We start from the raw sequence: 13,957 nt of genomic DNA, 5'->3' as shown, positions 1-13,957 counted from the left end.
TGGCCTCCCAAAGTATTGGGATTGCAGACATAAGCCACGGGTCCAGCATCATGTAAGTCATTCTTTTCTACGGTTGCAGACAAACTAGAGAGGTGAGAAGGAGGGAGTGCTTTCTGTTTGTTTCTGCAACGACAGATGACAGAAAGATTTGGAAATATTGTGGAAAACTAAGTGGAAGAGAGTAACACTGAGTAAGAAAGATAAAACCAGCTGTGGAGGCTGGGGTTGCCTGTTGTAGGTGATTTGCCTCTTTCTCCTGGGCTGACATGAACACACTGCCACATGCCTTGAGAAACACTTAGGAACCACTGGTATGGTAGGAGAAATGAGAGCTCAGGCAACAGAGGAATCCTTACACTGCCCCCGGCAGAAGCAAACAGCCCTGGGCTAGTTCCTCCAAGTAGCATCTTTGTCTAGGACAGGAGGCTTGCTACTTTTCTGGTGGTGTGGACTAACATATTTACACCATCCTGCAAGGAGTCCATCCCATGTTAACTTCTCTAACGGAGAAGTTCGCTCTCTGCCTCTTCCCTGGCAAGCCTGCTGTGACGTTAACGTGTGCATTTACTGGAGTTGCCAGCTGGAACGGAAGCAGGCTCTAAATTATTTATGTTTAATTTATGTAAAGGTGGTTTGGACATGAGCCCAGATGTGAATATACAATAGACCAAGTTTACAGAATTGTGACACAAACTCCCAAGAGTTGTGGGGATGTCAGAAAACACTCAGCAATCAGGACATATGCCTACAACATTAATACATTTTACGTGTTCAACTCCAAAGCAGATTACAGAGATGACTGTGAGATAGGAAGAAAAGCTTTCAGCCAAGCACTACCTCTGCAGATCTTTTGAGATTTAGCTAAAGCTACTCAAATGTAGAAATTCAAGCTTTTAAGAGGAAACATGTAAGCCTGATTCCACTACTCAGGAAAATGAAGGGTTTACCATGTAAATGAGAAGAATAAGTGAGCATTTTACAGCATGATTAAGTTAAGCCTTTGTCCAGAGAGCTGAGTTGGTCTTCCTGAGCTAGAGGAACACCCTGGAGAAGTCTCACTGGATGTCCATTGGCCAATTGGAGAAGACTCGCTGGATGTCCACTGGGCAATTGGAGAAGACTCGCTGGATGTCCACTGGCCAATTGGAGAAGACTCACTGGATGTCCACTGGCCAATTGGAGAAGACTCACTGGAGGTCCACTGGCCAATTGGAGAAGACTCACTGGATGTTCACTGGCCATTGGAGAAAACTCACTGGATGTCCACTGGCCAGTTCAACTTGGCAAGTACTAACCGAGCACCTGCTATGTGCAAAACGCTAAACTAGGCTCTGAGTAGCTGAAAACAATACCAGTCTCTGTGACTACTGTATGATCTTGTTGGGAGAATAGTACAATAATATTAATGATTACAACAAAATATAGAATAGCATAAGGAGCATGAATGAGGTATAAACAGTTCTCAGAATTATCAGAGGACAGAGAAAGACTACATTCACTTGGTAGCTAATTGTCAAAAACGGCTTCATGAAGGAAGCATCATTTCAGGTAGAACCAGGATGACGGGTAACATTTTGACAGGGAGTCTCAGGTGTGTAAAGGGTATTTACCCTCGCCACACCTGTGAAGCAAGCATCCTGTGCAGAGGCATGGGGTTGGGAAATGGAGCAGTGAGCTTCAAGAGCTGGAAAGTGACCATTTTGAGCTAGAATAGATAAGGAAGCCACAGGAGAGAAGGCCAGAAAGAAGGCATTATCTGGCCTTAGCTCCTTATTTGACCTCCTGGGCTTCCCTACCTACTCTAGCTAAAAATGCTTACTTCCCTGGGATAGGCCAAGAAGCACAGACGAGGCAGAGAGGAAACGGGGGCGGGGGGGACTCTAAATTCTCGAAGCAGAGCGCCAGAGTGAGGAAAGCCTCTTTTGGAGGCTGACGCAATCACTCCAGGGGTAGGCTAAACAGTGTTTGCGTTTGGCAAATAGCAGAAATGTAACAGAAGAGATAGGAGGGACATCGTAGATAGATAATTGAGAGGCCTTTAAACTGACTAGATTTGGGGGACAAATAGGAATCAGGGGACATTCCAGAGTTTCAAATTTGGATAAGTAGGAAATGAAGGAATCAGTAAGACAGAGATAAGGCAGAAGAAAAATCATTTGCATAGGAAGATGCAAAGTTTGATTTTTTAATTTTAGGAAATGGAAATGTTCAGACCTCCAGGTGGTCAACATCCTCCAGAGAGAATTTGTAAGTTTGAGGCCAACGCTCACGTCAGATCCAGGGCTGGCCAGGAAGCTGGGTATTATCTGAGCCTGGCGGCTAAGATCAAACAGCAAAGATTGAGGGCAAAGGCGAAGCCTCAGCCAATGCCTACATTTGTGTTGGAGGAGAAATACACGCAGTAAGGAGAAGAGGTCAGAGAAGTAGGGAGAAAACCAGCATCATGAGATGCAGGAAAGAAGGCTCTGACACTGGGGAGTAGCCAATTATGTGTAGGGTTGCACAAAGGTTGGAAACATGAGGGCCAAGAAATGGCCAATGCTTTGAAGCATTAGAAGAGTCACTGGAGTATTTGCTTTGAGCAAGCAGTTTCTGTCCACTGGAAGGGACAGCAATGATGCTGAAGACAGCTAAGTGAGAAAGCCGAGTTCTGAACTGCAGTCACCACTTTCGATACCTGGTCAGTAATAGAGAGAGTGACAGAGAGAGATATAAGAAATACTTGGTCGCAAAGTAACAAGGTCCAAGAAGGATTTTGCCGCTCACAAAGAGGTAGGTCCTACAGAATCCGTTTGACCCATGGAGGCCCGCAACAGTCCCGCAAAAGAGAAAGTCAGTCCCTTCTGATGGATCGTCTAGCCACATCTGTAGTCATTTGAAGTGAAGAAGAGCTGAGAGTGCTGTTGAAGAGCTGCAGACATAATTTGTATCATATAAGGCCATTCATGAGGGCGAGGTGGGATAAGGAGCTAGAAGAGTAGCCTCTTCTCTGCCACGATCCCAAGGTCGTTCCTGCAAACATGCACCTTGGTGTTGTCACTAAGAAGGAACTCCTCTCCCTACTACTGGAAAATCTGTCATAACCAGAAATGTGGGAAGGAGACGGCAAGGTCAAAGGACAGGGGATACTAGAAATAGAGGAAAAATGATGTGAATGGACCATCGGTTTAAAAACATTTATTTCCCAGCTGCCTTTCTCCGTGGATCTAGGCTACAAAATCCATGTTGTTTTCTCTTTCTTGGAAAGGAACATAATGACACTATTTGGTTGAATGGATTGGCATGGGCCGGTAGCCCTGTGTAATAGCCACGAAGCTATTGGCTTAAATACTGCTGTTTAGGTATGAGCTGGCTTATGGTCTGAATGCACTGAACATATTTTCAAGTCCTCAAGAACACATGAAAAAATAATAACTTTTTAAAGTCATTGATGCTGTTATCATTAAGCTTGTCACACTGAAATAGCACCTCATATGAGGTTTTCCACAAACTCCGTCCATCTAGATTTTCAGAAGACTGCAATTATAACACACTTAACTGGCCAACTCATAAGAACACTCAGACATTCTTACTGGCTGAATGCATGCTGAGCAGAGATACTATCTCTATTGTAGGTATGTGCAGTGCTTTTGAAATATTTATAAGTGTCTCCTCCTAAGGATGCAGACGTTATTGTTTGCAGTCTGAACTTATTTAAGGAACAAAACCTACGGATGCACTTCCTATTATAGTAATACCTAGGCCTTATTATTTATAAATATGTATGTCTCTTGTATTCGTAAGACACTTCCATCTACATTAGCTTATCAACGCTGTGTTACTGAGGTAGGTAGAGGAAGGAAAACACTTTTGTTTCAGAATGAAAGCTGCATCTAGGTGGCATTACTCAGGCAGACCCTGATGCAGGGAACCTGGTCATTGTCACATCTCCCTGGGCTGTTCTGGTTGACATTGTCAAAGCGTCAGTGTTAATGGTGCCATATGAGCCATTCATGTATTGGGACTCAGCCCATATGACCCAGCTTCTGTCTCACAGACAAAAATGAATGGCAGAGGTGCAACGTAACCCACATCTCTAATTCACCAGAACTCTTTTTCACAGGGAGCTGCTAATAGGATCCCCTGACAACCTGAAATCCCCAGCTTGCGTGAATGAACTAACACACGCACATCAGGTTATCGCTAAACGCTGAAGATGGACATGGAGATGTGTCTGGAAGGACTGAACCTATGTATCCTAATAGATACGCAGTAATGTCCCCAGACACAAAGAAATTGGCATTTGGATAAACGGGAAGAAGAATGCAAAGCTGTTTCCTGAGGAAAAGGAAACGACAATTCCAATCACTGCTAAACACACAAACAAACAAACAAACAAACAAACAGCTGTTTCCTTAGCTTAGTGCCACTCCTCATTGAAAAATACAATTATGGGTTACCTGTTATATTAGGTTGGCCCCAAAGTTATCGCGGTTTTGGCCATTACTTTCAATGGCAAAAACCGCGGTAACTTTTGCGCCAATCTAATGGCAGTGAAGAAGGTGTCAGCACAGCGTTGGTAATATAAGGAATCCTAGTGGACCCAGGGCTGAAATATGTTTCAAACATCTGAGTTAGGCTGGGCAGCCTGATCCCACAGTGTAACTGACCACAGAAGGCAGGGGGCAGGTATGTGTAAAAGCCTGCTCCGGGACCTAGTTCTTCTCCACGAAATCTGCAGCCATTACCTGTGCCGCTGGGAACCAGAGGCCCCAAAATTCAAACTCAGGTGCCTCTGATGAAGCTGGAGGGAGGGAGGAGGAGTGGATGTGGCCAGATTCTCTGAATGCAGACATGCAGCTGCCCACTCCAGTGTCCAGGGAGTGGCTGTCCTAAGTCCTTTCTGAAAGGTTGTCATGCAGATGGACCACCCACTGCAGCAGTTACTGAAATTGCCCCGTTCACTCTCTCTTTGCTGAATTTTTGCTGATCTCTTCTCCATCTGACCTGCAGTGGGTCAGAGACCCTTCGGAGGCACACACTGCGGTTTTTCACCTTGACTCTTCATATACATGATTTTGAGTTCAGTAAAAGTGTCAGCCGTTTAAACCAGTGTCTACATGTGCAAAGCATTCCGTGGGACTGCGAAGGGTAGAAATGCCAGCAAGTAAGACATGATTTTGGTCTTGATGGAGTCCGCCACCCAAAGGGGAGATGGGCACTTGTGCAGTTAGAATGAGGACTCTACAGAGATGAGTGTTGGAAGGCAAAATAGAGTGCTGCCATCAGACTGGCACATTAACTGGAATTTGTCAGTTTTACTGGCTGCCATCTTTCCAAAAGAGTGAGTTGATCCAGAAATTTACATTTTATGTGTTTATTTCATTTTTGAGATGGAGTATCACTGTGACGCCCAGGCTGGAGTGCAATGGCCTGATCTTAGCTCATTGTCATTTCCGCTACCTGGGTTCAAGGGATTCTCCTGTCTCAGCTTCCAGAGTAGCTGGGATTACAGGCAAGCACCACCATATCTGGGTAATTTTCATATTTTTCAGTAGAGACAGGGTTTCACTATACTGGCCAGGCTGATCTTGAACTGCTGACCTCAAGTGATCTACTCGCCTTGGCCTCCCAAAATGCTATGATTACAGGCGTGAGCCATCGCAACCGGCTAGAAATTTACATTTTAATTTATGCTAACCATTTTTTCTGTGACCAAATGTGTTAACAAATAAATGCCCACTTTCTCGCTTTATGTGAGAATAAAAAAGACAGACAACTATGAACTGAGGTTTTTTTTAAAAAAGATAAAACAGTGATCTCAGTTAGCCAGGGGCTACCACATCAAAAACAACCTAATCTCTTCTCAGACCAAGTCAGCCTCAGCACCTCCAGGTTTGTGTCTGTTTTTCAATCTTCGAGTCAAGAGCGTGTTCTTTTTATCTTTAAATGTAAGAATTTCGTGCCTTTAAATTTTTTGAAGCCATCTATGTAAGATTAAGATTTTGACCACATCTAATTCTTTTAAGACATTCCCTGGGTTGCTTGTATCTTTCCTAACAGTGTCCCTACTCATAGAGTCAGACAAGGACTTGGAATCATGACTATATTGACGGGCCTTTGCCATCTCTGGCTCTTCTGGAGAAATGTAAGAACTTGAATTGAGAGACAGTTAGCATCCTCTTTCAGCCGGGACTGGAAGCTCTCCCCATGACATAGCAGTCTATCACAGCAGCAGCAGGCCATCACCTCCAACCTGGCTGGCTGCTTGTACAAAGTATCCGCCCAGATAAAAACAAAATACACTGGAGCATCTGTTTCTTCTCAGAAAACACTCTTCCATTTCTCCTAGGAACCCAGTGCCTGAGCAAACATTCTCCCTTTAACCCTTACAGAGCCACCGTGGCAAATGCAAGGATTGAAATTGTATGAATGAGGGAGTTGTGGGAGAAGAACACTTCCCTGGTATTTACCTGAGATTAAGTAAATGACCAGAGCTTGGAAGGGAATGCGGCCTTCTTACCTCCGGGCCTGAGACCAAGCATTGGACACAGTGATATCTAATATATCCTTTTACCAACTGAACAGATCAAACCCACGTGGGGCCTGGTTGTCAGGCTTTAAATAACATTGTGTTTATATGTGCTTTGTGCTTTCAAACTTCATCAACAAAAGGCACTAGAATTTAGATATTTACTCCCCAAGGTTTCCATTCCCAAGTTAAGGCAAGTTTTTATACAATTGCTTGTTTTTTTTTTTTTAAATTAAGGATAGGGTCTTGCTCTGTTGCCCAAGCTGGAGTGCAGTGACATGATCATAGCTCACTGTCACTTCAAACTCCAAACTCCTGGCCTAAGTGATCCTCCTGCCTTGGCCCCCAAAAGCACTGGGATTACAGGTGTGCACCACCATACTTTGCTAATTTTTTATTTTTGTAGTGAGAGGGTCTTGCTATGTTGCTCAGGCTAGTCTTGAACTCCTGGCTTCAAGCGATCCTCCCACCTCCATCTCCTAAAGTGCTGGGATTACAGATCTGAGCCACCACTCCTGGCCAAGTTTCAACCGAGTGGAAAATCACCAGCTGGTTGAAAGTTTCTGGCCGTTTTCACAAGTGCTTACTTAATCTAAACTTAAAGTTGAAAAATTCAGTCCTTCCTCAGAATGTGCTTCACCTCCTAAACTTTCTTGAGAACTTGTTAATAAAAGAGCTGCTTAAAGAAAAAATAAGCTGGTAACATTTCATGAGAATTTCCTCATTCAAAAGGCACATCCAAGTGTGACTTTGATCACAAAGACGGAAAGATTTGTGGTGCAGCAACTGTTTGTTTGGGTTCTGTGAATATAACTACTTTTCCAAACCGCAGGGATCTCAGCTGTCAAATGGGGATGAGAGAAAAGTGAGTGCTCAGCCCCATCGTGCGCGCATATTGAAAACTCAACAGCAAGAGTCAGGCCTAGGTTGGGCATGGTGGCTCACGCCTGTAATCTTATTACTTTGGGAGGACGTAGCAGAGGATGGCTTAGCTCAGGAGTTTGAGACCAGCCTGGGCAACACAGTGAGACGCTCCCCCTACCATCTCTCTATGTTTTAAATAAATAAATATTTTTTTCAAAAAAAAAAAAAAGAACCAGACATAATCATTCCTTTCCAAACACCCTATGCTTATTTAAATTAAAGAAAAAAATAACATCTTGACCAAACAAAATCTAGCAATAAAGATGGGCTTGATGAGGAGGAAAACCATGTTATAAGGCAAAAGTTCTCCATGGACTTGAACTTTATAAAGAAATTGAGTGGGCAGAAGCCAAAATATTCTGTTTGTTTGTTTTCTTCCTCTGCTCCTCTGCAGAATTTAGGAGAGCTCTGAATGAATGTGCTTCAAGTCCTAAGCAATCTGTGAAGGTTCTGAATTGTTTCAACCATAAGACAATACTAGTTAGTACCCTAGATACCAGAAACAGGGCAATCAACCAAAGAAGAGCAGGAGAAACCTTCTCTCAAGGTGCAGCGAACTGCCAAGCCACTGACTCTTAGAATGAGGATGGATGACAAACACCCAGTCAGGAGGCATTTGGAAACTTGTCCAAAGACGAATTTTTGTTTCTTGTTCTTCTTTAGGCTTAATGATCAGCCTGGATGAAGACCACCCTTGCAATTAGTTACGTTTATTTTTTAGCTTCCTTTACACACACATATGTGTTTGTGTGTGTGGTTCTACCGAGCCACGTCAGCAGGCATGCAAGTATAAGCTTTCTGCTGGAAAGGAAGGAGCTGAGAATGTGCATGCCGGCTGAAGGCATATGTCTCACTTGGATCAGTTAAGTGCCTGCTCCGTAAAGTGAAATCTCTTTGGAAATGCCATGCACATGTTGATTCAATTTGATAAGATATCAACCAACTTTCTCCTTTAGCTCGTAAAAGTTGCTTTCTTTAAATTACAGAAATGCCTAACACAAAACAACCTCCTCATACTCAAAATTCATTATGATGAAATGTGATTGCTTATACTAAGGAATAATGAAGACAATTAATTTTATTAAACACACGAGGCTCTGTTCAAATTAAATTTGGTGCTAATGGGGAAAAAAAAAGCAGAAGGAAGAGAGTGGATAATATCTGCCTGAGCAGCAGCCAAGGATGCTGCAAGTGACAGCAATGGCTTTGGCCAGCAGCTGTTCTGAGGAGGCTTCACTCTTCCACCAATAGTTTTTTAATTGACTTGAACTTGGTGATGGTGCCTCTCTCATTACCCACATTGGGAAGTTACCTGAGATGGAAACCAGAAGATGAAGAAAAATAAGGCAAAGGAGAATGTGTCTGAATTTGCCTGCACATAAAATCCTCACAATAAAGCAGGCTCCAGACTGAAAACTTTGAAACAAAGACAAGATATTTCCTTCAATAGCCACTGAAAAAATTAGAAAATGCATCAGTAGGGTTCTGCTTTTTGATTAGATAGTACCTACTTTTTCTAGATCCACTCCAAAGACTGTCACTGTCTATATTCAAGGATAGTGCACACAGACTTCCTGTCGCTGGAGTGCAATGGCGCAGAGGGGTCACTGCAACCTCCACCTCTCAGGTTCAAGTGATTCTCCTGCCTCAGCCTCCTGAGTAGCTGGGACTACAGGTGCGTGCCACCATGCCCAGATAATTCCGTATTTTCACTAGAGACGGGGTTTCACCATGTTGGTCAGGCTGGTTTTGATCGAACTCCTGACCTCAAGTGATCCATCCGCCTCCACCTCCCAAAGTCCTGGCATTACAGGCATGAGTCGCTGCACCTGGCCTGTACATACAGACTTCTAAGACTCCAGGTTAGTTTTACCTGATTTTGAAATTTATAAAAATGAAGTCACACAAGTTAAGACAGCAATTGCCCTTAAGAACAAAGGCTAGTGACTAAAATGGACATCAGAGGGCTTTCAGGAAGCTGGAAATGTTGGCTTCTGGATTGGTTTTGTGTATGTATCCACCTCGCAAAATTTTATCAAGTCTTGTACTTGGGTTGTGTAATTTTCTAAGTATATATTGCACTTTAATAAAGGTACATATTCTTCTCTATTTCATACGGAAAATAGAGATGTATTTTGGCTTAAAATATTCACTGTTTTCCTTAAAACCAGAACTTTGTTTAAGTGATGCTCTAAAATACAAGACTAGAGTGAGGCACTTGCCTTGGATACAAAAAGCCAAAAACTCAGTTACTGAGATAAATAGTATTTTAATGTAACATTTTAAAAACTCCATATTAATCCTTAAAAATCCACGCTAAAAATAATAAGGAAAAATTGAAACAGAAAACATTACTGAGGAAAACAAAAAATGAAATTTATACTCCAAAAAATGCCAATAAGTGACTATTATATAAGTAAATGTGCAGGAATAATCAGATTTGAGAAACCAAGGGCAGGTTATCTTTCATTCCATAAATTCATATTCTCTGAAAATAGATGCGATTAGCGCTGTTTCAAAGTTTGTAATTTTTTAGGTAATTTTAAAAGTAGCATTAAAGAAACAACGTGTGAATTATTCCAACAGAATTCTGAAACGAAGATTATCTCAATTTCCTTATAATTTCACTATGATTAAACTTCTTACGAAGTTACAAGAAGGTAATCTTCCTTTGAATACGCTGAGTTGGGAAAAACATGCCTGTTATTGGTAACACATAGGCAAGATCACAACTCTAAATCGTCGACGAAAAAAGCCTCTATGTCATGATATGAAACGGCATTGTGAAATCAGACATGGAAGTCAGTAGGAAAGATTTTCTTCTGGTCAGTAGGAAAAGCACTGCTGGGTTTCATCTCCCCAATGCTACCACCTTTTTAGACTTTTGTTAGGGCTTCATATTCATTTCCTTAATGTTTTTAACCCAATGTCTGTGAAATTTTTATTGCTCCCTGGATGGTGACATCTGATCTGAATGTAACCACACACCTCTTTGCTCAGCACTATTTGTCACAAACCATTATAAATTATCATGCTGATTGTATGCATTGCTGGGAAACTGGAGAAGTTTCATAAATTCTAACTACCGTATCAACGACATTGTTGTTTATTATACAGATATAAATTTTTATGAGATTCAAGATGTCTGCCTTACCGCTGAAGAAAACTTTAACGGAGTAAGACCTAGCTAGTTCCATGTAAACACTGAGAGCCATTTACAATGTGCAATGAACATCTCTTTCCAAGAACTCTCTGTTGGTCACTTTGTTTCTCTTCTACTTTTAATTATGCTTTGACACTTCACAAATGTGCAGGATTTTGCTGGCAAAAAAGAAATCAGCATTCCTTCCTCTCCCTCAACACCTTCTTCTGTCAGAGCATTTTCTAGAACCCTATCACCCTAATAATAAAATCATGCATACATATAGTTGAAATCCTAGTCCTGTTAGCTGCAGGCAGATGCTCTACAGCTCTGTTGACTGATTTGCACCACACGTTGTTTGATAAAAGAATTACGAGGTTATAGTACCATGGTTCTAATGTTTATTTGTAATGAAACCTCATTCGGTGGTGGCATACGTAAAGAATGTTGCATTTTAAAACTCTGAGGGCAGAACTTACACATTTAATTTTCCTAACAAATATACACCCTTGAAGTATGGTCCATAATTTGCTAATGAACTGGGTCAGTCTTGGTGCTATTCTCATGAGAAGTTGTGACTGTGTGCTGTATCGTTACAATTATGAAATGATGTTTTTTACCTAATTTTACGTAAAACAATAAAAATATAAATTAAAAAAATATATATATATTTTTACCAGGATTATGTGGTTGGTCTAATGACTTAACCATCCCTACACCCTACAAAACTGCTTACTTGGGTTTCAAGGATGTTTCAGAATAAGCAAATGTGCTAAGACAGAGATTTCTTAAGCTTTCTTATGGTGAAAATTGACTATACAAATAGTGACCATTTCAAGAGAAAATGCAGGGTGTATCACATGTAAATCACCTCATTACTGGATCAATAGATTTAGTTTGACATATGTTTAGTTTCATATTCCCAAATGTTCTAACAATCGCCAAGTTGTTAAAGATGTACCAATATTGATAACTGATTTCAAGGAGCCCTCTTACCTATCTACGACTTGACCCTACTGGTACCCCATGACATCAGCACAGCAAATACGCTTTACTGCCAACAGACACATATTGTGGCTGAAGCAAGGAAAAATATCAAATGTCTTAAATAAGATGAACAGTTTGTTCTTAACAAGAGTGAGAAGTAAAAGCTCATCAGCTTTCTGAATGTGGTTTACAACACCTAGTTTTGTGGCTCTCCAAATCCACTTTTGTAAATAGCCTGATATAAAGTACAAAACAAAAATCCCTAATAACAAAACTATGTTTTCAGGAGTCGAATCTAAACTTTGAAGTCTATGAATGTGTTCTTCAAAGAGTTTCTGGTGTTCTCGTGTTTTATTTTTTTCTGGGGAATTCTAATCACTTGTAAAATTTAAAACTGTGGGTCCTTCTCAAAGCCATCACAAAAGTAAGTATTTTACCATGTTTGTAGAATCTCAAATGCACCTTTCAACACTGAGCACTGGTCATTCATATAAATCAGCTTAGAAAGATAGTGAAGGGAACGCCTTATGCTGGTCTTCCTATATCTTTCTGGAGTTTCTCATTGATAAGAAGATCAGTTTGCAACACTTCAAAACACAGCGTGAAGATACTTTCCATGGATCTAATCTCTATTGACTTCATCAGGCTAAATATATCAGCCTTTCAGCTTTGACCAGGAGATGGCACCTTCACAGAGAGCAAAGCCTCAGTTGGGACAATTAAGAAATCACCTTACTCTGCAGCATTAAAAAAAAAAAAAAAAAGTCACCATCATAAGATTGCAATGTAACAACTTCTTGGCCATGTCAGTTTCTAAAATACCTTAGTGATGTCACTAAAATTGTCATTTTCTATGAATTACGATCATCCTTTATTGTATTTTTTAAAAAGAAAATTAACCAAAAATGTGCACCTTTAATCCCATCACACCCCACCTGACACCAAGCTATGACAAATAATTATTTAGGGTTTACTGTGAGCTAGACACCATTGTAAGCTAGACACTGTTGCAATAGTGCTAGATGCTGTTGTAATAATCAGTATACACCGATTATTTGAAAACTGATAATCAGCCTATGGATTTATGCTAATTCTCTAGGCACCAAAATGATGAATGAATGGATGTCGTCATTTCCCTGACCATAAAATGCTAGTTCACTACACCACCTCTACAGGTTGTTGAGCGCTTCCTAAGGGTGGGAAGATTTGTACATTACTCTGTTCTTTACCAGAAGAAATGTGTGTGCAAATAGAATTGTAAGCGCTTTACATATATTAACTGATTCAACTGGCTTCGCTTCTTAAATTTCTACTCCAATTGTATGCTGGATCTGGTGCCCACCAGCTCACAAGAACCAACTGTGCACATCTCTTTGCTAGTCTTGGCCACAGTGACACCACATGGGTAGTCTGAAATTGACCATGATGAGAGTATTTACACCACAGAAATTGGCATGTGCTACGTACAAATCGGGAGTTGACTCGACTTCTCCAAAGAGCCAGCTATTAAACACTTACTACCACACCACTGCTAATAACTAGTGATTATTCTAAATTATTTAAGTATTATATTACAGGTATTGATGGCCATGATTTCCAGATTAGGAATCAGTAAACATGAGTTTACTGAATTCTAACAGCACTTTCATATTTTGGAATAATTTTATTACTTGAGTATATTTCACCAGAGTTTCTCCTATAGCAGTTTAAACATGTTCAAAAGCAAATACTACTGCTACTAATAATAATGAAATAAATCAATATAATAGAGAACAAATCTCCAGGTTGTCTAGGTGATTGACGCTGTAAAAACCACCATAAAGAATATTAGCAAAAATAAATAAATCAATACAATGAACTCCCTGTTTCCAAGCAGTCACTGGAACACTATTAATGGTAATTTCTATACACAATTAGAAAGTCAGTGTAACACCCTGAAGCACTTCTGAATCACAAAGCAAAGATTAAATTGGAATCGGTATAACTTTATTGCACTGTACGATACACTGAATATTTGGAAACTGATCATCAGCCTATGGTTTTATGCTAATTCTCTAGGCACCAAAACGTTGAATGAACCAGTGCCCTCATCTCCCTGACCATGAAAAGCTAGTTTCCTACATCAACTCAACAGGTTGCTGAGCATTTCTATAGGTAGAAAGACTTTGATATTACTCGGTTCTTTCCCAAAAGAAATGTGAGTGAAAATAGCATGTCTTTAACAATGAATATACTTGCAAAACAATATTTAGGTCCAGTGGTAATAGTAGTCTATAGATATCATACGATTATACCAAACTGACCCACTTTAAAACTTGCGAAGTCCTCTCAGTCCCTGAGAAACACTTTAGAATTGAGATTTAAGTAGATTATTTTCCTTTGATAAAACCATT

At 40.7% G+C, this 13,957-nt stretch overlaps 1 protein-coding gene across 4 annotated transcripts in view; it reads right to left on the bottom strand.

The window, feature by feature from the left end:
• The window catches only part of NRP1 (neuropilin 1), a 155,710-nt gene that overhangs the window by 136,210 nt on the left and 5,543 nt on the right, over positions 1-13,957 (bottom strand). The gene's annotated exons all lie outside the window — the stretch shown is intronic.

This window comes from Cebus imitator, unplaced genomic scaffold, assembly GCF_001604975.1.
Source record: "Cebus imitator isolate Cc_AM_T3 unplaced genomic scaffold, Cebus_imitator-1.0 Scaffold92, whole genome shotgun sequence".
NCBI lineage: Eukaryota > Metazoa > Chordata > Mammalia > Primates > Cebidae > Cebus > Cebus imitator.
The sequence above is the reverse complement of the archived record's forward strand: the minus strand, read 5'-3'. Positions and strand labels throughout refer to the sequence as shown.